This window comes from Eublepharis macularius, chromosome 2 (genome assembly GCF_028583425.1).
Source record: "Eublepharis macularius isolate TG4126 chromosome 2, MPM_Emac_v1.0, whole genome shotgun sequence".
NCBI lineage: Eukaryota > Metazoa > Chordata > Lepidosauria > Squamata > Eublepharidae > Eublepharis > Eublepharis macularius.
The window spans coordinates 36503327-36526254 of NC_072791.1; positions in this window are offsets into that span (position 1 = coordinate 36503327).

Below are 22928 nucleotides of genomic sequence, written 5' to 3' on the forward strand. Positions count from 1 at the left end.
TATTTGCAGGGGACATAGTCCTCACTGTCCTCCGAAGACCCCCCAAGTTTCAGAGAGATTGCAGCCTGGGAAAGGTATGACCCATGGGTCCCCCCTTGCTGTCTATTTCTCTTCTGAGTGGCAAAAACTGGACTGTCTTCTGGAAGCTGAAGGGTTAAAGCCAGAAGGAAAGCCAGAAGGAATTCAGACAGAGTTCAGTCCTTGCCATTGCCAGGGGAATTGATTGAAGCTGCCTGAGTGTCTGGCTTCCTGAACAGCGGCCAAATGCAACGAACTAGGCTTGTGACAACCACCTGTTCGTTTGGAATGGGGACTCACGAATGGTCCATTCGCAAACAGACAAACGGGCTGTTCATGGGTTTTTTTTGTTCATATTTCTGTTCACACCCATGTCTAGTTAGCAATAATAATAATAATAATAATAACAGGATGCACCCTTCCCTTTACATATAAACCAAGTTACTCCAGCTCTGATTTCAAAATGCCTAGATTACTGATACCGTAAATTATAGAACCATAGAATCACAGAGGGTCCTTATAGTCCATTTTTGTCCACAGTAGGAAATCCAAAGCCAGAACACTCTTAATAGAAAGTTGTCTAGCCTCTGCTTGAAGACCTTCAGTGAGGGAAAACTCACCAAACCTCTATGATGAATGACAAAGTGCTCTTACAACTGGAAGTTTCTTCCAATGTTCATCTGAAATCTACCCTCCTGTAACTTGAGCCAATTAGGTCTAGAATTTATGTTGAGTTTAGGCCATGTAAACAGTATCAGCTACAATAATAATAATAACATTTGATTTATATACCACCCTTCAGGACAACTTAACACTACACTCAGAGCGGTTTCCAAAGTGTGTCATTAATATCCTCATGACAATCACCCTGTGAGGCGGGTGGGGCGGAGAGAGCTAGAAGCTGTGACTGACACAAGGTCACCCAGCTAGCTTCAAGTGGAGGAGTGGGGAATCAAACCTGGTTCTCCAGATTAGAGTCCTGCTGCTCTTAACAATTACAAAAAAATGCCTTCTACTGAGTCAGATCATTAGTCCATCTAGCCTGGTATTGTCTACTCTGGAAGCAGCTCTCCAGGATTTCCCACCTCATTCTATCAGACATCTTTTAACTGGATATGCCAGAGACTGCTTTCTTCAGGCAAAGGAAACATTGCCATTGAGACAATAGGACGGGTTGATATGAAGTATGGATCCATGTACAAAAACCTCGGCTCTAACTTATTTCATTCTAGGGCTGCCAAGTCCCCAGTCAGGATGAGGGATCCCCCACCCTGAGCTCCTGTTGCCTGCCACTTCTCCAAACACCCTGTGTGGGGAGTGGGGAAAAAACAACTCACCAGTTTCTGCAGCACAATGACATAACATCTGGGATAAACATGGAAGTGACTCCAGGATCTCTAGGAATCTCCATAAAATCAATGGCTTCACTCTTTGGTTTTACCATAGAGTTTCCAGCAATTTCTAGAGCTACTGCCCTCAATCCCAGATTTTCCCTGGAAGTGATGTTGTCATGCTTGTGATGCTGCCCCCCACCAAGCCCACCCACCCAACCCAACCATTAGTGCTTCCTTTTAAAGCAAACTTTTACCAATGCCATATAACAGAGGATGTCTTGAGCAGGCTGTTGTTTTCAAAGTAAGCATACGTCACTTGGGAGAACTATTCTAGTGTTTGAAATAAAGTTGTTTCTTATAGAAGAAATAAAAGTAAAGAGAAACTTGCTCCAATGTCAACTAGCCATGCTATCGTTTTGGAGGTGGATCCCTCAAATAGTGAATACTGTACTACTTGGGGATGTATCTCCACTGGAATGTGGACCAAAGTGAATGGACAGTTTTACCTTTGTATTATTCCCCAGAGCACCATTGTCTGCAGTACAATTAGACTGCTACTATTACAGAGACGATATTTTAATGAAGAACATTTAAATGAGCATAGAGCAGAACGTTATGGTTGATATTATTGAAGCTATTGAAGCTAATGAGTATTATGCAAAATTCAATAATAAAAGATGGGGGGAGAGAGAGAGAAACAGAGAGAGAGAGAAAGAGAGAGAAAGAGAGAGATCTGAGAGTCACAACTTTCTAAATGCATCATAAAACCTTTACATAGAGCTTCTTGAATTCTTTGTTAAAAATATCTCAAAAAATTTCAGAATCGCTCCTCTTCACATTCTGTAAGTGAAATTAACTACACAAATTCTGCTTATCTCCATAAATGCAACTATTATCGTATTATTCTACCCTCCCAAGAAGCTTTAACAGCTATAATAGAAATACAGATACACATGGCATGTCAGGGATATATGAACATGTCAAAAGAGAAGTTATGTTTCACAAAGAATACAATTATTTGTATAATTAATTTCAATTTTGGATCCTTTCATTCAATTAGTGTACAATAATGAATACTCAAGTACAAACTACATTTTATATTTTGTCGGCTAGTTGTTGTAGATTTTCCAGGCTGTATGGCTGTGGTCTTGGCATTGTAGTTCCTAATTTTTTGCCAGCAGCTGTGACTGGCATCTTCAGAGGTGTAGCATCGAAAGACAGAGATCTCTTAGTGTCAATGTGTGGAGAAGATGTTAGCAGGTAATTTATATCTACTCAGGAAGGTGGGTTTGGGCTGAGTCATCCTGTAAGAGTTTCCCAGGGTGTGGAATGCTAATGGGGGGGAAGTTTCACTGTATCCTGAGGAGGTTCTTTTGCATATGGATTGGTGGTTGACATGCTAATCTTATCTGCAGGGCTATTGTAAGATGTAGAGTATTTTGTTAGTCTGGTGCTTTTCAGGACTGGAAACCAGGCCCTATTCATTCTTAAACTCGCTTCTTTCCTGTTGAAATTGTGCTTACGCTTATGAATTTCAATGGCTTCCCTGTGCCACTTCCCTTGGTCGTAGTGGTGGAGAGTGCCCTCAAGTCATAGCTGATGTATGATGACCCTGGTAGGGTTTTCAAGGCAAGAGACTAACAGAGGTGGTTTATCATTGCCTACCTCTGCAACTCTGGTTTTCTGTGGAAGTTTCCCATCCAATTGCTAAGCAAGGTTGACCCAGGCTGAATCCACACACCCGCGGAGTGTCCCGGCATTGCGGTAATGTTCGCTAGAAAGACACTACTCTTCCAGGTGTTTAGCGAACATTTAGCGCAATGCCGGGACATTCCGCGGGTGTGTGGATTCAGCCCGTTTAGCTTCTGAGATCTGACGAGATCATGCTCACCTGGGCTATCAAAGTCAGAGCTTATATTGGTGATACTCCTATTTATAGAAGAAAATTTGACTCCAGAGGGGTTTGGGGATTGGAGAAATTGTTAGATGGACAATTGTTTCTTGCTCTAAAATATATGCACACAATGATATGTTCTCCCATGGGGTGCCATATGTGCCCTCATAAAGCATGGAAGCAATCAGGGCCAGCGCGCCCATGGAGGCCAGGTAGGCGGTGGCCTTGGGCGCGCGAGCTTTGGAGGGGCACCGGAGGGGGTGTTCGGGGTGGAGGCGCGCACAGCGAAGCTGGCATGACTGGGATGCAGCTACTGCTGCAGCCAGCCAGCCAGCTCCGTGCTGCTGCCGCCAACACCGCCGCCACACACCCCAGCCGGGCACAGCCTCCGGGCGCCGCCCCAGCAGCGGCTCGCGGCTTGTGCGCCCACCTGGGGTGCGTGGCAGTGGCGGCACGGAGCTGGCTGGCTGGCTGCAGCAGCAGCTGCAGCTAGCCACACCAGCTCCGCTGCGTGCTCCTCCACCCCAGCCGGTCGCAGAAGCCATGAGCTGTTGCTGGGTGGTGTTGCGTGGCGGTGGCGGCACGGAGCTGGGCGCAGAAGCCGTGAGCTGTTTCTGGGGCGGCGCACGGAGCAGCCTCCTCATGCCGCCCCAGCAGCAGCTTGAAGCTTCTGTGCTCGGGGCTCCGCGAGCTGCCCAGCCCCCCTGTGGCGCGTGATGACATCTGCGATGATGTCATCATGCAGTCCGTGGCGTGTGCGTGCGCTGCCTCGGGCGCCAGAACCTCTGGCACCGGCCCTGGAAGCAATGCCCAGAACCGTGAGGCACTGATCACATCAGTGTTTTTCAAATGCCAGTTTGGGTGGTGGTAGAGAGTTCCAACAAGTCGTAGGTGACTTATGGTGACCCCAGTCAGGTTTTCATGGCAAGAGACTAACAGAGGTGGTTTGCCATTTCCTGCCAGTATAACACTGATCTTCTTTGGAGGTCTCCCATCCAATTACTAATCAAGGCCAATCCTGCTCAACTTCTGAGATTTGATGAGATCTGGCTTGCCTGGGCTATCCAGGTCAGAGCAAAGCCAGTTTTAATAATGTGGTATTTACATACTCAGGTCAGGGTGGCAAAACCATGAATGCAGCAGCAGCCATGCTGAGGATCATGCATTTAAGTAACTGTGTTCAGAACCATCATGTAATAAGTTAATAAAATGGTTAATGGTTATCCATCACAGAAAGAATGATAAAAAAAACCCAAAACAACAATAATAATGAAAAATACTTTTGAAATTCTCTGAAGAAAAATGTTATTTTGTCCTAAAGAAATTATTCAATGTGTCCTGTGCCTGTTAGCAAAACACCCCAAACTGATTTTCATTCTGTGAGTATCGACAATTATTCAGTTTTGCTATGTGCCACCATTATTATGAGATGTGCCAGAACTGATGCTTTTAACACCGACAAACATGTCAGAAATGCATTGCCTGGTATTGCTCAAGGCACTGTCAACATAAATCACTTGCTTCTTGTTTATCAGTGCTCTCAAAATGCCCTGAAACTCATACAAAATGCAAGGTAAATTGCTGTACCTTGTTGTTATGTTTTTCTTTGCTATGTATGATCCTATTTGATGTCATTTTAACTAGGAGAGAACTCCACACAGCGCATGCACTGATTCCTGTTGTAATGATCTGAATTATTCTTCCCATACAATTAAATCATTGATAGTTTTTTTTAAAAAAAGAAACATTAATTAGAAATGTCTGTGTATAAGTTGCTCAGATGAACAATGATAAGATTTTCATAAGTATATCTAATGCTAATGATTTCTAGTACTTTGTTGTTACTGGATTCTGCTTCCTGAGAGTATATTTTAGAGCATGTTACCAAGCACAAACATGGTGTCCATAGTCCTTTTAGCCAACCACATTATGTTACACGGGCTTTTGAAATGCAATACCAGAACATGGAACAAATCACATGCTAAGGATATCCTATCCCAACTTGTAAATAAACCATGCTTTTTACAAAGCATTACCCTCTGTTCAGCACATTACCACACACTGTTATAGATTGTTTTATTAGAAATAAGACAACAATCCAAGCTGTAGTAAATTCAGGCAATTGCAAGCAGAGATATGAACTCAAGCTTAGCAGCTGTTCGGTTTCATCTGCTTGATGAAGGAACAAACAATGCCATCTATTTTAGCATCTACCGATTATCAGGAAGTGGCAAATCTGTCCACAATTTTTCTTAGTTACTTGCTAGTAAAATTTATTTCATTTTAGAGTTGGATTTAGTTTATTTATCAAAATATTTATATCTTCCCTTTCTCTAAATATTCAAGGCCATATGCCAACAGGCAAAAAACCGCAGTAGAAATCACAAATATATAAACAACATACCCATAAATATATAGCCAATGTTAGCAAACTCTTCTACAGCCCTCTAAAACATTTGCTTCAGCTAAACATACACACCATGAAATGGGATTGTCTTAAAAAGTTTACCAAAACTAGAGAAAGATGGCACCTTCTGGACTTCCTCCAATAGGCTGTCCCAAAGATGGAATAAAGAGATCTGTGAGAGGACACTGTGAGTAACCAGAGGAGATTAATTGGAGCATAAGTTCCTGTAGGGAGATGTGGTGGTCATTTAGATAGACGGAATATCTCTGAAAAGAGTGCAATTACATTTACATGATTTGATACTATATTTTCATGTGACTTGGGCAATTTCCACACATGTTGGATAATGCACTTCCAATGCACTTTAGCGATCCTTTGGAAGTGGATCTTTTGTTTCACACACGAAAATCCAGTTCCAAATGATCACTAAAGAGCATTGAAAGTGCATTATCCAATGTGTGTGGAAGCAGCCTTGTTGTCCATTTGGTAATGAAGTTTATTTATTTACGTTATTTATAGTCCACCTTTCTCACTGAGATTCAGTTTACATAGTGTAAGTCATTATGAACATTCAATAAAAGTTGGGACATTCAATAAACAATTCAATAGGTTACGGCTGGCAGAATTTTGAAAAAAAAAAAAAGCATAAATCTGAATATAGAGCTAAAAGCAATGCCGAAGCAAAACATAAACAATTCAATATATTAGAAGCCTATTTACAGCAACAAAAAATACACAGTAATAGAGTCTTCAGCCCCTATCCCTTTGTTAAAGCATCTCTCTGATCCATTTCCTCACTGCATAATTGTAATGAACTCATAATAATCTTGCCACCCTAGTCAGAATGAAGAAGCAGACACAAGGCTTGGGTACTAAAGGGGCACTTTATTAAAGCAACAATATAAACAGTTAATGCGGCAAAGGGGGCCTAACTAGAGGTACAGGTCAAGCCAGAAGTTGCACTGGGACCTCCTCCTTGAACCTGTCTGGGCGAGACCCACTGCCCCAGGTGTGAGCCATCCATGAGGCATGGTTTCGGCCCCCCCGCCTTAAAGCTCCATTCACTCCAAGCCATGGAGCCTGAGGGAAGGACTTGTGCAGGAGGTCCCATCCGGCAGCCTGCCCTCGCAGCTGGGTCGTGAAGCCGCAACCACTCCTGACAGACCCCAATTCCCCACCAATGGGGAGATGCCAAGGGTGCTCACCGGCCTGCTCTCATTTTCCCCAACTCTAACCTGCCACCGCCAAGGCCTAGACACCTGCTTAGGCCTAGGCACCCCATATGTAGCATATAGCCACCTGAAGCCCCAGCTGCAAGTCAGTTATAAAACTGTTGTTGCCCATCATCGCTAGATGATCTCCATCGCCTCTGTAGAGGTCAGCAAATTTGGCCCTTATTCTAGGATGGGGCAAATAAGTACCCCATCCTTCCCCCAAAGCCTTACACCGCACCCTCTCATCACCTCTGCAGAGGATGGCAACTTTGGCCTTTAAGCAGGGGTGCGGCAAATAAATGCCCAGACCCTCCCCTTAAGCTTTCTGTAGGGCTCTGTTGACCAATATGCCTAGCCCTTCCAAGGCTGTTGGCTGTATGCCTAGCCCTCTCAAGGCCTAGTGGGACCCAACCTTCCTGCCACACATGACATGGAAGCGTTGCAGACCAAGGTCATCACCACCCAGGTGAATGACTAGAACATGAGGCGGAGGACCACACCTCCCCTTGAGCCATCAGGCCACTACTTGCCTGTGCATTGCAAGTCTGTGTGAGCCTGTAAGGAAAAGGCCATGCCCAGAGAGCCACAGTCATTACCACGTGGTGAATGACCAACATCAGGCAGAGGACCACACCTCCCCTCGAGCCTTCAGGCCACTACTTGCCTGGGCGCTGCAAGCCTATGTGAGCCTGTAAAGCAAGGGCCACACCCTGTGAGCCTAGGTCATTACCATGAGGTGAATGATCAACGTGAGGCAGAGGTCTGCACCTCCCATCAAGCCACTACTTGCTTGGGCACTGTATGTCTGCGTGAGCCTGTAAGGAACGGGCCATGCCCTATGAGCCAATGTCATTACCACGTGGTGAATGACCAACGTAAGGCGGAGGTCCACACCTCCCCTCAAACAATTAGGTCACTACTTACCTGGGCAGTGCAAGTCTGTGTGAGCCTGTAAAGAAAGGGCATGCCTGGTAAGCTAATGTCATTACCACACAGTGAATGACCAACATGAGGTGGAGGTCCGCACCTCCCATCAGGCCACTACTAGCCTGGGTGGTGCAAGCCTGTTTGAGCCTGTAAGGCATGCCCTGCAAGCAAAGGTTATTACCACACAGTGAATGACCAATGTGAGGTGGAGGACCCCACCTCCCCTTGAGTCTTCAGGCCACTGCTTGCCTGGATGGTGCAAGCCTGTGTGAGCCTGTAAGGAAAGGGCATGCCCTGCAAGCAAAGGTCATTACCATGCGGTGAATGACCAATGTGAGGCGGAGGACCGCACCTCCCCTTGAGTCTTCAGGCCACTGCTTGCCTGGGTGGTGCAAGCCTGTGTGAGCCTGTAGTGAAAGGGCTAAGCTCTAACTAGCCAAGGTCATTATCTCCCATGTAAATGTCCAGGAGGTGAGGCACAGAACTACATCTCTCATCCACGTACCAGCCAAGACGACCCCTGGGCATAGCTCCCGACCACCCTGGGGCCCAATAGCCTCCTAAGCCTCACTGCCTTTGGCTCATTTGCAAATGTGTCACCTATAAGATTTGTGCAATAAGCCATAAAGGCTCCTCATGACCCATCCTTAAGGGATTAGGCCATAACAAGGTAGAACAGCCAAAAGAAATGGTGACACATCAAAGCTGGGAGGCATGCTAAACCAAAGTTGCCATGCTTCCTCTCCACATAAACAGGTGTATAGCACAATGGAAAGCCCGTTGTATGCTGGGTAAAATGGCAAACTAGATTGCCCTGTATACCTCTGTTTTCCAAGCTAGGGGGGATCAGCCGGCCTCAAGGGCAAGCTAACTAGTGCCACCATCGAAAGACCTTCAATCAGGCATTGGAGAAGGCCTAAAGCACACCAACTAGCAACCGGCCTCCCTCCATAAAGTGACTTGTTAAAGGAGTTGATAAACCCCCATACTTGGAGGTCCTCCAACATGCCTGCCGTAATCCTAAAACTGAGATATGGAAACTGTCGAATAATCATGGCCTTGTTACAGCCATGGGTGAGTGTTGCATGCCCCATCAAGAAAAGAGTTGAAGCAGTCAAAGGTCACACCTGAGACAGAACACCCGGTAGGTAGAGTCCTGACCATGTAGAGGCCTTGAATGACAACCCAACAGCAAAGAGTCTGCAGGCAGGACCCAGAGGAGGCAAAATGCCAACTCAGTCTCAGTGTTGCCCTTCTGTGCCAACAGCACACCACTAACAACCTGTTGGCTCAGTCAAAGCGTGTGTGCACAAAGGCATCATTTACTGGGCTTCTATGGGTGGGAAGGGTGATGAATGGAATGGACTACAGCAAGCTGTCTGTTACCTAACCAAAAAGTGGGGAAGACCAGCCAGAAAGGAGGGAGCTTCCTATCCATAGGATCATTCTTCCACAAAACAAGGCATTGGCACCCTTGGGAAGATGCTCCATGCTGTTGAAGTACCTTCAGTTGTATAGGGCTAGGTCCCATACCACACTACTGCTGGGCTTCCCACAGACACACCAACACCTGGCACCCACACTTAGCCACCTAGGGCAGGATATGGTGGACTGAAGCCATCCCTGAGGGACCTGGATAGGCATGACATAGCCAGTCAGTGCTTCAATGAAGGGTGTGTGCTGACAGGAACTTGGTGGACAGCACCTGAGCTACCCCACCATATAAGCCCATTCAAATTACCAGTGGGCACTAACCTTGGAATGTGCTAGCTAGGCCATGTTGGGCAGAAAGAGCCACAAGGTGAGGAGGCAGGGACTGACTCACAAGGCTCCTATGGCCAAGCATACCCAAGCCAGGGCCAAATGGACCTACCACCACTGACCATCGGATACCTGCCATAGATACCGCCTCACAGCCATGCACTCTATAATCTGGAATCTGCTTCCTTCACCACCAGCATGACAGATGCTCCCATTACCTCCTTATCAGGTGGATGCACTGCCACTGCTATCGGCCCAGGCTCCAACAACCAGCCTCCTTCAGTCATACCTATGTCAGTTTCTCCTGTTCGCCAGACTTGTCACTGCCATGGGTGCTGAACGATCCTCCCAGGCCAGATGGACCCAACTTTCTCAATCGGTTCCACTGTCATGCAACAGGACTGGATTAAAGCAGACTAACCCAGATCAGCTACCACCATTAGTTGCACTAATCTGTCAGAAAGGTCAGAGAACATTTTAAACTTCTGTGCCCCGTGTGACAACTTTGCAGTTTTCTGTACACACACACACACCCCACCTGAAGATTCCCCACCCAGCCTCCTCTTCTGGGCCTGGGCCTTTCCTGGCATCTAGACGTGCCATTAGGTCCCTGATGACACTCGTACTCAGAAGATGAAGAAACGTGCCTCAGGGGTCTCCTGGTTGTGGGACACATACATGCTCCCCCTTTCTTTGGAGTAGCTTTGGATGGCTTTCTTTGGTGGTGTTCCACCATGCTCTTACAGCAACTCACAAAGCCTGACACCTAGTAACTATGATGATTGTCTTCCAACACAATTTGTTCTGTTTCTTGTAATTTAAATGTTATTTATCAAATTCCATATACTGCCAATTACATGGTTAACTTTTTCTCACCCCTTCTGTGCCTCTTTTTCTTTGCACAAAAACCCAGTACTTGCTAAAACAGATGCAATAACACAATATGCTATCAGGTGGCATGAGTGAGAAAGCCTAATAACAGTGGAGGGGCTTACTAGCATCCACACTGGGAATGCAGCAACAATGTGTGCTACCAGCCCAGGTGTGAAGCAATCTGCCACTCAGATAGCTGCAATCCACCCTGTGGAAGACCTTACTGTTGCTGTTGTGTGTGTGGAGAGAAGCCTAGAAAGAAGCATACCCCCAGAGCTGTGCATATTGTAAATGCCTTCACAACATGACCACTATTGCCAGGAAGCTAGGCAGACTACTGGATGCCACTCTCAAAATGGCCACCTCCAGAACATGATAAGCTGCAAAAGCCCCACCAAATGACTGCTACTGCTGTAAGCAGGAGGCAAAGCAGGCCACGAAAACGCCACACTCAAAATGGCCACCCTTGGAGCCATGCATATTGTAGATGCCTTCATAACATGGCTACACTGCCAGAAGGCTAAGAAGGACTCTGCTTGCCACTCAAAATGGCTGCATGCAACTGAATAAACTGCAAAGCCCTCCCCACAATGGCCCCTGCCGCCTGAAGGCCTTAGGCTGAGCCATTGTTGCTGGAAATACTCCCTCCCAAGTAAGTGTAATGGCAGGGGAGGGAAAAACCTAGACGGGGGGAAGGAGGCTACCAGCATCCACCCTGCTAGGCCAGTAGCAATAATATATAAATTAATCCAGTCCTCAGATGGCTGCAATTCACCCTTGTGGCCTACAGCAAAGCCTATTGCTACTGCTGCTAGTACTCTCTCCCGACAAAGTAAAATGGGGGGGGTGAGCCTAGGTAGGCCCGAGGCCTGCAAGGGCTGGGTATAACCCTTCTTTAGCCCTCCTGACTGATAGAGAACAGGCCCCAAATGTAAATATGAAAAAGTCTCTGTCAAACCAGTGAGCCTGGTGCTGGGCCCAGGCTCTCCTCTTGAAGTTTGAAGAAAGCAAGCAGGGAAATATCACAGCTTCTCCAAGGCAGCTACTACTGCCAAGCCCTGATGGCCTTCAGTAAAACCAGCCTCAGAGGAGCTCGGCTGAGAGAGCTTGATCTGCTCAGGCTGAGCACAAGGTGCAGACTGAGAGTACTGAGGCCTAATAAGGTATCTGGCTCTGCCCCCTCTCACAATGCCTGGATGCCCAAGAAAGAGCCTGTCTCTTCTTCTTCCAGGCAGGCAAAGGATGGCACCCAGCCATAGCAGCCGATGGCTGTGGCTGGGGTAGCCGCATTCTCATTCTTTCATTTTCTTTTTACCCTAACATGATGAATAAGCAATCCTAAAAGGCTTTTAGTATTCCCCCATCCAGATGTATCAAGTTGGTAGTATACTGGTGCATACTTCTGGAAAACTGAAAGCTGAGAAATTTGACAATGGACACCACCCCAATGGCCTGGTGGTTAATTTTCCATGTGGTAACACTTGTAACATGTATGCATTATGGAGCCATGAAGCAGCCAGTCTCCACATTCTTGATCCATGTTTCCAGTGGCTACTGCAAAAGGTATGGAGACTTATCACATGATCATCCCACGTCATGTGCTGAGAATTCTGTGAGAAATCTAAGTAATCACTTCAGGGCCATAATTTGAATAAACACATTCTTCTACCCACACACTAATAATTGTTGCTGGATTGTACTCAAGGAAAGTGCATGGTCATCTCTCTCTCTCTCTCTCTCTCTCTCTCTCTCTCTCTCTGTGTGTGTGTATACCATAAAGTCACTTCCAATTTACGGCAACTCTATGAATGAATGCACTGTAAAATGACCTGCCTTTGACAGCCTTGCTCAGGTCTTGCAAACTGAAGGACGTTGCTTCTGAATCTTTACTTGAACCCAATAAAGGTCCCATGATAGAATCAGAAATGGCCACCCTACCATTATACATTATAAAATAGGTAGATGCATGTTATAAAGAACATGGCTTGGATCCTATAAATGAGTTCTGTGTGCCCTAGATAATCTCTTCCACAGAACACATGTCCTCCTCCGCTACAGCTTATGTTTGTGCGAGATCAGTGGGCTTCAATGAGCCCATGAGAAAACAGATCTTTTACTGGAAGAGGAAGTGCAGTATAAATTGTGTACAAATACATCACAAATAAATCTACAAGGCAGAGAACTGAAACTACTGAAAAGATATAAACAAGATGGCACATCCAGCTGCATATGAAACATGCTTAGGCTGGGGGCCACTTTTGCCTGACCACACCGAGGGAGAGGCAGCCTCACATTCCTGGGCATCCAGGCTTTGGGAGGTGGGACCTGGCCCTATAAAGGGTGGCTCCGCCTCTGTAGGGCTCAGTCAGCTTTGAAAGTTCAGCCCACCCACCATGCCCTATGGCAGTACAGGATTAGCTGGTTGCTGGTTAACAGGGACAGGTAGGAATTTTTTCTCCTTTTCCCAATTTGGCTCAGGGGAGAGGTCTTTTTCGCCTACCTTGTACTGTCTAGTAGGAGTGGCATTTGGAGTGGTGGAACTGTAACCTAGGTCTCTGGTAGGTTAGATTTGGGTAGACAGAGTGGGCCAGTGAGCACTCGGTGGCACCTCCCCATTGGTGGGGAATAGGGGTCTGTCAGGTATTGGCTGGCGGGCCGTACGGCTGCCAGCGGAGAGGGCAGACTGCCTGTGGGACCCCCTGTACAAGTCCTTCCCTCAGGCTCTACGGCTTGTGGTCCTTGGAGATTTAAGGGGGGAACCATTCACCTGGCCAGCTGGGTTACAGCCATTTGCATGGATGGCTCGCACCTGGGGCAGGGGTGACTTGCCCAGACAGGTTGAGGAGGAGGTCCAGGGTGATCCTTTGGTCCTGACTTGTACCGCTAGTGATGCCCTGCCATTATTAAATTTAATGTTGGTCAACAAATGGCCCAAATTGATACACAAGCCTTCTGTCTGTCTCTTCATTCCGAATGGGGGGACAAATGTGAACATGAAAATATATAATCCTATTTTACACTCAATGTGTGTGTGTGTGTTGGGGGGAGATATTAGGAGAAGGGGAAGGGGCAGAGCCAAGAAAATCAGAAACCCATATGGTACCTATGTGTTTTCCTCCAGTGGCAAACAGAAGGCCTGGGAGAGGGTAATTTAAATAGAGAAAATGCCATGAATTCCCTTTTCTTCAGGACTATAAACTGGATTTGAATTGAGCTCCTCAACACAGCTGCTATTGTTTTTTAACCATACCACGTTCAATCATGGATTGCTCCCTGAAGCATCTGTAAAGGACAGAGTGAAGAATGCAGGTTTATTTTCATCACTCTCCTTCTCACTTCCAGTGTACAGAAAAATTGAAGAGAGAGGATGCTCAGCTATCTCTTCATCAGTTTCCCACCCTCCTCTGCAATTTCATCACCAATATCCATTGACAGTTTCAAAACTCTAACCAGTTCCCTGTAAAATAAAGACCCTGTAAATTGGAGCCAATACCTAGAAAGCACCCTGAACTTGTTGCAGGGACCTGAGCCTTTAAGAAGACCATAATTAAAGCTGAAGCATCAAGGTGTGTCTTCGCCTCAAGCTGATATATTAATCTTGAGCATCTCCTTTGTATTAATTAAACCAAAGTTAACCTCCGGTCCACAGCTGAGAGAGCTTTCTCATCAGCCATCAGATCTTTTCATCAGTTTTGTACCATCAATGAGTAATCAATACCAAGCTCAACCTGAATTATGGTGGATGTTCAAATTGGGGGAAAACGATGAAGGATAATAATTTTTTGCCTATTTTTCTTTCTCTAAATGGTAGAATGGCTCAGAGATTACTTTCAAATTGCCCCCTCAGACTTGAAGAGACTTGCTAACGAACGGGCTTCTTTTTGAAGAGTAGTTGGAGAAACTGTTGAATACCAATGACAAAAAGAGGACACGAGTAACCCTGCAGTCAATGTTGCTTCTCTCTTCCCCCTCTACCCCTTTAGATCACTTATTCACGTGAAGGCAAAATATGAGATCATGGAAGACAGAATGCTAGACTATTTGGTGCCCTTGCCCAAAGAAGAGTAAAGAAAATTGTGGATTTCATGCTGTTGAAAGAAGACAGATTGGCACTGTGGGTACACAAATTATATTTTATGTCTTTGCCAGTCTAGTTCCCTAGTTTCCTGGAGAATGGTTGTCTGCTACTTACTTGAATTTCCATCCTTAGGGAAAATAATTTGGAAATCATAGCGTCTGCATTTAGCTCTGTAAACTCGCTGCTAAGAGTGCAACATCACTTTTGAAGCCCACATATATGTTTGCTTGGAACTAAGTCCACCAGTAAGGGACTAACTTGTTATTTTGGATGGTGACATTGAGGGAATGTTGCGGGGGGGGGGGGGGGGAGGAATACTATTTGGATAAGTGAATTAAAGAGTGAGAGGAGAGCAAAAAGACTTTGGCCTTCAAAGGAGGCATAGAATAAGTTCAGAAATATGTTGTTTCATCTAGGAAAGAATTCTATCCCTCAATTAGATACAAACTCACTTAAGTCAATGATTTTACTAATATGAATGGATTTATATAAACCTGTCTCATACCAGCCTCTAGTTCAGTACTGTCCACTCTAGTTGGAAAGGGGCTTGTCAAAAGAATATTCTTTTTTTAACATAGAATAGATGAGGCTTTTTTAACATAGAATAAGTGAGACTTTGAAAATGATATATATTTGTCGTGGTGAAAATCAGAACTCAACTTGTAATTTAGTTTTTTCCCCCTATCTTTCTATTTTGTATCTTTTTATTATTAGTTGCTTTTCCTGTTTGTTTTTTCATGTTTATATGTACTTTTGGTTTGGTTTTCAGATGGTTGTGTCTTTCTTATCTTTTATGTTTACTGTTTATTGTTTAAATAAATACATTTACACTAAAAAAAGAGGAATGTCCTTCCCAACACCTGCAATGTGAGGTTCTTTAAGGACTGGATCTGAGACTCTGCATGCAAACTTACTTTGCCTGATAGTTGTTTGGATTAAAAGTTATAAAACACTTTGGCAAAATTGAAATGCTATTACAAAAAGTCAGAAGCTCCAGGGATTACACTCTGCCTGCAAAATTTAGGCAAACATGTCCCAGCAGACATTCACACATATTTACCAAGGGCCAAAATATAACATCTAATGTGTACAGTCAGAATATTCAGACAAGTAAAATGTCTGCATCAGCTATTACCAGAATTAGCTAAACTTATCAGAATAAGCCTTACCATACCTGTTTCCTCCTGCACCTCAGTAAGTTCATTTCCATGCCTTCATAGAATAAAGACTAGAGATGGGCACGAACCAAAATATGGAACAAAATTAAGCACAAACCAGTCCGGTTCATGGTTCGCAAACCAGTGATTCGTCAGATCCTATTTCTGAAGAACCGCCACAAACTTTAGGCTGGTTCATTTGGTTAGTTTTTTGGTTCGTGACTGCAGACAGCCTGGTGCCAATCAGTTTCCTAGGCAACATTGGATGGACTTCCTGCAAACCTTCTGCTGGCCTGGAAGTGACCTTCTGCTGACCTGGAAGGGATGGTTTTCTGACCTGGATGTGACGTTTTCACGAACCAAATGAACCGGTTCATGAACCAGGGGCAGGTTCATGAAAATTCATGGTTTGTGAAATTTGACGAACCACGAACCACATGGTTTGGTTTTTTTCCAGTTTGTGCCCATCTCTAATAAAGACCTTTCTACAGTCAAGCATGAGACAGGCAAGGCTCAAACACATGGCTGTTCTTCATGGACATAAATAGATCTCTCAAGAAATTGATCTTAATGGTATAGCTAATGAATTCATTCAAAGAATATCAATTAGAACAAACATATTCAGTGTAACTTAAAATCCTAGGTGGAATAACTGTGAGTTTTCTTTGGAGTCATGGCTATGGGCATTGTTCTGAATTGCCTCAAAATGTGTTGCTACTCACATACAGGATATGAGTTTGAAATGAGAAGAAGTTTGCAACTACTTTCAACTCTGTACATTGCTCAGAAATTGAGTTCACAGTAACTGTTTTGTATTCTGCCCTGGATCAGAGACTTCAACCAAGCATTTACCAAATGAAGGCATATATGCCATAATTTAGTAAATTTCACTACTTAGTTATCCTTATGAATAAGGCACAAACAAGACTTGATTAAATGAACATCCAGAAAAACTTTAAACATGTTCCCCTACAGGCTTTTCCGTGTTGCCTTTCTTAGTGTCAAATTTGTAATCATTAGTTTGTCCTATGTAAAAGGTGTGTAAATTTGTAGATCTTAAAGTGACTGTCTTAAAAGTGAATTTCAAAAGCAGGACACAACTATAACTGCTGGCCAACTCCCACCTTTTCCTAGGTTTGGCCCAGCCCAGGGGCATTGTTAGGGGGGTGTCCAGGGCCACCCTAAACTTGTAGAGAGCCCCTCCCTAAATCCCCCATGGCCTCACCTCCATAGAGAGTAGAGCCCCAGTTGATGTCACCAGGCCTCAGTTCTTTTAAGGACCTAGCATGGCAATGCCTCAGGCCCAGCCCCAGCTCCCCCACTCCGGGAAATTAGAAAGTCTATGCCCTGTCCTTGCATGTCACCATTCTTATACCCTCAACAAGGAGAGAGCAATGATCAGACCTATTGGCAGGCTGGCCTTTCTCAAGCTATTGTTCTGTCATGTGACTAAGAGCCAAACTTCATGATACTTTTTTTTAACACATTAGGTCTGAGATCACTGGACCTAACCAATTTTCACTTCAGTTATACAGCAGCTTCAGGAAACTATTTGCATCAGCAGCATGGGAGGAGGAGGGGGCTTGTGCTCCAGATGCCACTGTCTGGAGTCAAATCTGCTCCTTCAGGCTTTAAAAACAACATATCCTTGCAGGAATGATATTATTGCTCAGGACTGGGAGTGCTCCTGCACTTCACAGCGGGCAGATTTGGGCCCCAAATGGGCTGAATTGGGCCTGTTTGGGGCCCAAATTGGCTCACTGTGAAGCATGAGAGCACTCCCAGCTCCTCCATGATGACATCACTTCCTGACAGTGATGTCATCCAGAAAGGTGAGTGCTGAGTTTTCCCCTCCTGCTGTGAGGGTAAGGGGACCTGGCAACCCTACAGGGAACTCAGACTCAACACATTAAAAATGTATTGTGTTGTTTGGCCCTAATCTGCCTTGCAGTTTGGGGGAAGAAGGGCAAGACAGATTAATGGCATGACGCAGAATGAAGAGGTCAAGGCCCAGCCAGCCCGTAACTCCCTCTTCTGGCAAACTGCTTTTCCAAATATGAGTCTAATAACAGCTCTTTCCTTCCTCAGATTGTTTAAATGTATTGAAGAAAGCTTCAACACTTATACACAATCACTCTTTCCAGGAATATAGCATTGGTCATCATACTATGACGACCAAAGCAGCAAAAACAGGCTATCACAGATGAGGTACAGGTTTCTACATAGTTAGGGGACTCCATATGTATGCCGGAAAATATGGCCTTGTAAATTAACCAAACAAAAACCTCATCAAAAGGGCCAGATGATGACCTGATATGCTGTAGTTAAAAGTCAGTTAAGGGGTGGGGGGTGGATGGTAATTGGCTAGCTCAAGTCCCTGGGAGCTAATAGAAGCCTGGATGAGGGAAGATGGTCTTTTTGTTGTTGTTCAAAACTGTCCCTGCCTCCAAAGCTTCTACTCAGACCCACCCCGTACTTGCGCATGAGCGAGTGTAACATGTGATTTGGCTTTAGAAATTCACACAGCTAATGTTACTGTTTAAAATTAGTGGTATCTGCTATTTCATGGAAGAGAAAGTTAACAAAATGACATGGTTGCTGCACAAAAAAATAAGTGGAGGACATTGAGAAAATATCTACTCCCAACATTTGCAGAAGTGAATATCAAGGAGTGTTTTTGGGGGGAACAAATTTATTTCGACTCTACTTCAAGGGCAAAAAAATAGCTTATTATATAAGGGCTCCGGGATGTCTCTGCTGTTGATTGCGTATCTTAAGAGCCAGATGATGTTCCTTCAGTGCAATGCTTATTAGTGAAGCATGCTGTAACTAGAGATAAAGCTGTGTTCATTCTGCCTTTGGTATGCAGAGATTCAAGTGCCCACTTTTGTAGCAGCTTCATTTTCTGAAACGCCAGAAAAAAACAACATCGGCATTGGCCACAGAGACGGTTTCCCCTGTTGGCAAGGAAGATGCTGAACTGAAGCCATTGACAGAAATGAGGTCTCCATGACAGCCTTCTCCTCCTCCTAAGAAGTCTGCTAGATGGATTCCCAATGACTGGCCAAGTGGAAAGAGAAGATGCCTTTGTAGCTTAAAATCCATTCTGCTCTGTTAATTCAGCTCAGAGATTAAAGGTACCTGATCAGTTTTCTATTTCCCCTTGGACAATGGAAGTTGAGAATAATGAGAGAGGAGAGCAACAGGCCATGCCAAACATAACATGTCAAAATGGTGTTTATTTCATCAAACATTACCCGTTGGGGTAGAGATATCACATTTCTCATTTTTTGTTATGGTCATAGAAAATAGAACAGAAGAGACAGAGGAAAGCAACAATCATGAGTCATGGTGGACTTTTCTTTATATTGGAAACAGAAATTCCTTTAAGGAAGGACTATGTAACCCATAATGATGGGGGGCTTTGATTTTTTTGGATGAGTAAATTTTATGGTGCTTCATATTTGGGGTGAGATATCAAGCAACAATTTCTACTATGTGTGCCATTTTGCTATTTGTCTGTTGGAACTCTGACATAGGGCTTATTTGTTTTTATAAATTTGATGCAGTCTTTGTAGTGGTGGGCTTTCTGAAATACCCAAGCCAAAAATATACACAAAAAGTGCTGTTTCATGTCGTTACCATGATTTTTCTGGAATGGTTACTCAAATTTGGGGTTCTTAGGAATTACAAAAGACATACACATACTCAAAAAATCTGTGTAGGTTTTTTTTGTGTTTGGGTATTTATCACCACCACCACCAGCAGGCACCTTGTTTTTCTTTGATTTTCTGAATTTCTCTGGCAGTGGCCTGAGGAGGCCAGCTCTTGGCCAGCGCAAGTCAGGCTGGCTCTTTCTCCTTCCATACCTCCTTTTTGGAGGTGGGGCCCTTTTTACCTCCCAGTTCACAGGTCAGAAAGTAGGATGGTGGGGGCATCTTGTTCAGGGGCTCATAGAATTGCTTAAAACTTGGGGGGGGGTAGCGGTCAGATCTGCCCTCACAATATTAAAAAAGCTTATGAATATGGCAAATATCATAAGCCTCTCTCTGCATGTGTTTTAAACATAGAAGTACTTCCTAGCCAGGCAGAAAATGGATGCCAGATTCTGGCCAAGAGCTGGAAAATTACTAACATGTGAGGCACCAGGCAAGACCAGCTTTCAACCCCCACACAAAGATCCTAAGACAATAGGGTCTTCCTGAAGTTCCTGAATTAATCTCCTTAACACACCTTACTGATTTTCCCATATCCACTCTCTCATTCCAGGCTATTCAGGGCTCTGATAGCCTCACCCATCCAGCCATTGTGGGTCACCAATCATCATTGATAACTTTAGCTTCACCCAGGAAGGCTTAATCAAATCTTCCTATTTTTTTTAATCTCACCCCGGAGACAGCTGTCCAGTTTATTGCCTCACCCCGGAGACAACCTTCTAGTTCTTTGCCTCACTTTGGAGTCAATCATTATGTTATTGTTTCTGGGGCAGAAGACATAATCCTGCCCCAAAGTGTGTTCTACAGTATAATTGGACTACCCCTCCATGATAGCTGTGTGCATGCCCTCGGATCCAGCATCCACCCTCAGAGTTAAGTCTGAGCCCTTCCTGCATTGAAACACTGGTCACTCAATGCTCTCTCTCAATGCTCTTGCTCACAGATGCCCTCTTCTGGATTGTTAACTATCACCCAATCCCACAACTCTCTCCAATTTCCTCACTACTTTCCAGTTAGCTCTGTATGTGTGCTGTGTGTTCTGTCTTGATTTATTACAATTTTAAAATAAAAACTCTTTTTGATCTAACATCTGCTTTTTTATTGAAAGATTCTCTACAAGGGACAATCCTTGTATACATAGATGGAGATCTTGCAGTTACCCACCTCTCGCTGCTTCTCCATGCACCCTAATTCCCCCAACTTACAAGGAGACTCTCATTTAGGAAAACAGGGAGTGCTATTTAGTGGACAGGCAGCACTAGCTCTCCTGCAATTTTGGTATTGTGTGGTTGAAAAACAGCCACTCTACCCCCTGCCCAAGGCCCCTGTGGAGAAATGCTTTTTATTTGTAAATGAGAGCTGTATCAAAACCTTCACCTCCAGTTTAAAAAGTATCTCTTGGCTGAGAACAGGAAAGAGGGGAAAGGGAAATCCAGATGCTTTCTAAGCCATACCCAGCCTTCGGCCTTGGTGATGAAGATGTGGCCAGAAAAAGTTTCTTTTGGACCCTCAGGAAAACTGTCTCTGATCTGTCCCTTTGACCTGCCCAGGAGGTGGGCAAAAGGAGAGATACAGGAAGGAAGGTCTCTGGCCGATTTGAGCTGGAAGCTGAGAGCGCTGAGAGCTGGCTCCGTGCAGGTGGTGGCCATTGGCCATATGGATGCTGGAGGCCTGAACCATGAAAGGTGTGGTGGCAATGGTACAGTAAATATCCCTGCAGCAATCAGATGCTGAGTAGCAGAAGACGGGGCACAAGGCAGGGCTTAGAGTGGCAATCCTGCCCAGGGGAGCGGGGAATCTTAACCTTTACCTTAGGCAATTCCCACAAAGGCCAAGTGGTGGCAGTGAGCACAGGAGAAGGAGTGAAAGCCCCTCGGAGGGTTGGAGGGACACCACTTTGATGGCATGTGCTAGGTGGAGATTTGGACTGTCACTGGTAAACCCCCGATACCCCGGAGGGCAAGAAGGGACAGAGCTTACGGGTCAGTAGGGCTGTTCCACCATATCCCCCATGAAGAATAATGACAGAACTGTGGGTCTGCCTGTCTCCTTCTATCCCTCTTATGGGGGGTGGGGCCCTGTTCCGGTCCACAGATCTGTAAGTAGGATGTCTAGAGGCTCCTCTCCTTCTAGTTGTGCTATTTGGAAGTGATTGCCTCCCCACTACTTTTCCAGAGGTGCAAGATAGACACCTGAACACTTAAAGCTACCTCATATTGAATCAGAGGAGTTAGCCGTGTTAGTCTGTAGTAGCAAAATCAAAAAGAGTCCAGTAGCACCTTTAAGACTAGTCTTAAAGGTGCTACTGGACTCTTTTTCATATTGAATCAGACCACTTGTCCATCAAGGTCAGTATTGTCTACTCAGACTGGCAGCGGCTTTGCCAGAGCCTCAGGCAGAGGTCTTTCACATCACCTACTGCCTGATCCTTTTAACTGGAGAGGCCAGAGACTGAATCTGGGACCTTCAGCATGCCAAGTAGATGCTCTACCTTTGGGCCACCCATCCACCCCAAATCATGGCTTCATGGACAACTTCACAAACACATGAGGCTGTCTTACATTGAGGCAGACCATTGGTCTAACAAAGTGATGTCTACTCTGATGGTTAGCAGTTCCCCAGGATCTGAGGTCTTTCACATCACCCAATACTTTTGATAGGAGATGCTAAGGACTGAACCTGGGACTTCCTGTATGCAGAGCAGGTACTGTACCACTGAGCCATTGCATTTCTTCTGATGCAATTTCACAACCAAAATCACACAAACTAGCTGTTGCACATTTCATTGTTCCATGTGCACACTGGTAATTCATTAATATATATATATATATATATTAGTGTTGCAGTGGCCAATGTGCTACTGCTTGCACAAACAGAACTGCACTAAATACTTTTTCCTTTCCACTCAAACCACCACTTTATCCTTTTGTGACCCCTTCACACCACTACCCATACTTATACCTCCCTTCTTAGGGGCAGGGCTACTGGCAGTTAAGCAATCATAGATCTGCCCCCTTCTTGCCTCTATTTAATAAGCAGAGAGCCCTGACTCTTTACACACACCTAGTCCCTGTTCTCCTTTTCCCCAAAGATGTCACTAGACAAGATAGCTCAATTCCCTTATTAATCATCCCTCTCTCAGACACTGCACAGAATTATTGAGATTGGGAACTAAAAGACTGTTGAACTTTCATGCTGCCACCAATTATTCATATGTGCATATATACTGAGGCTGTGGCCTGATAGGTTTGTGTCTGTGTGTATGCGTGATTTCTCATGGACATTCCACATCTAGTCAACATAATTTAAACAAATAAAAGGAATTAACTTTTATTTAAAACTTCAACAGCATTTGAATATGTTGTTCCTAATATTTGAACTTACTATATCAGATCATTCCTAAGTTAACAAATACAAAGTATCATTTCCCAGCTTTTCACTCATGCTGTTTTTTTCACCAGCTCAAAAATCCTTTCCTTCAGACTCACTGCTTTCGCACTTCTCTAACTGCTGTTCTTAACTGTTTTCAACTGCTAGCCTGATCCCAAC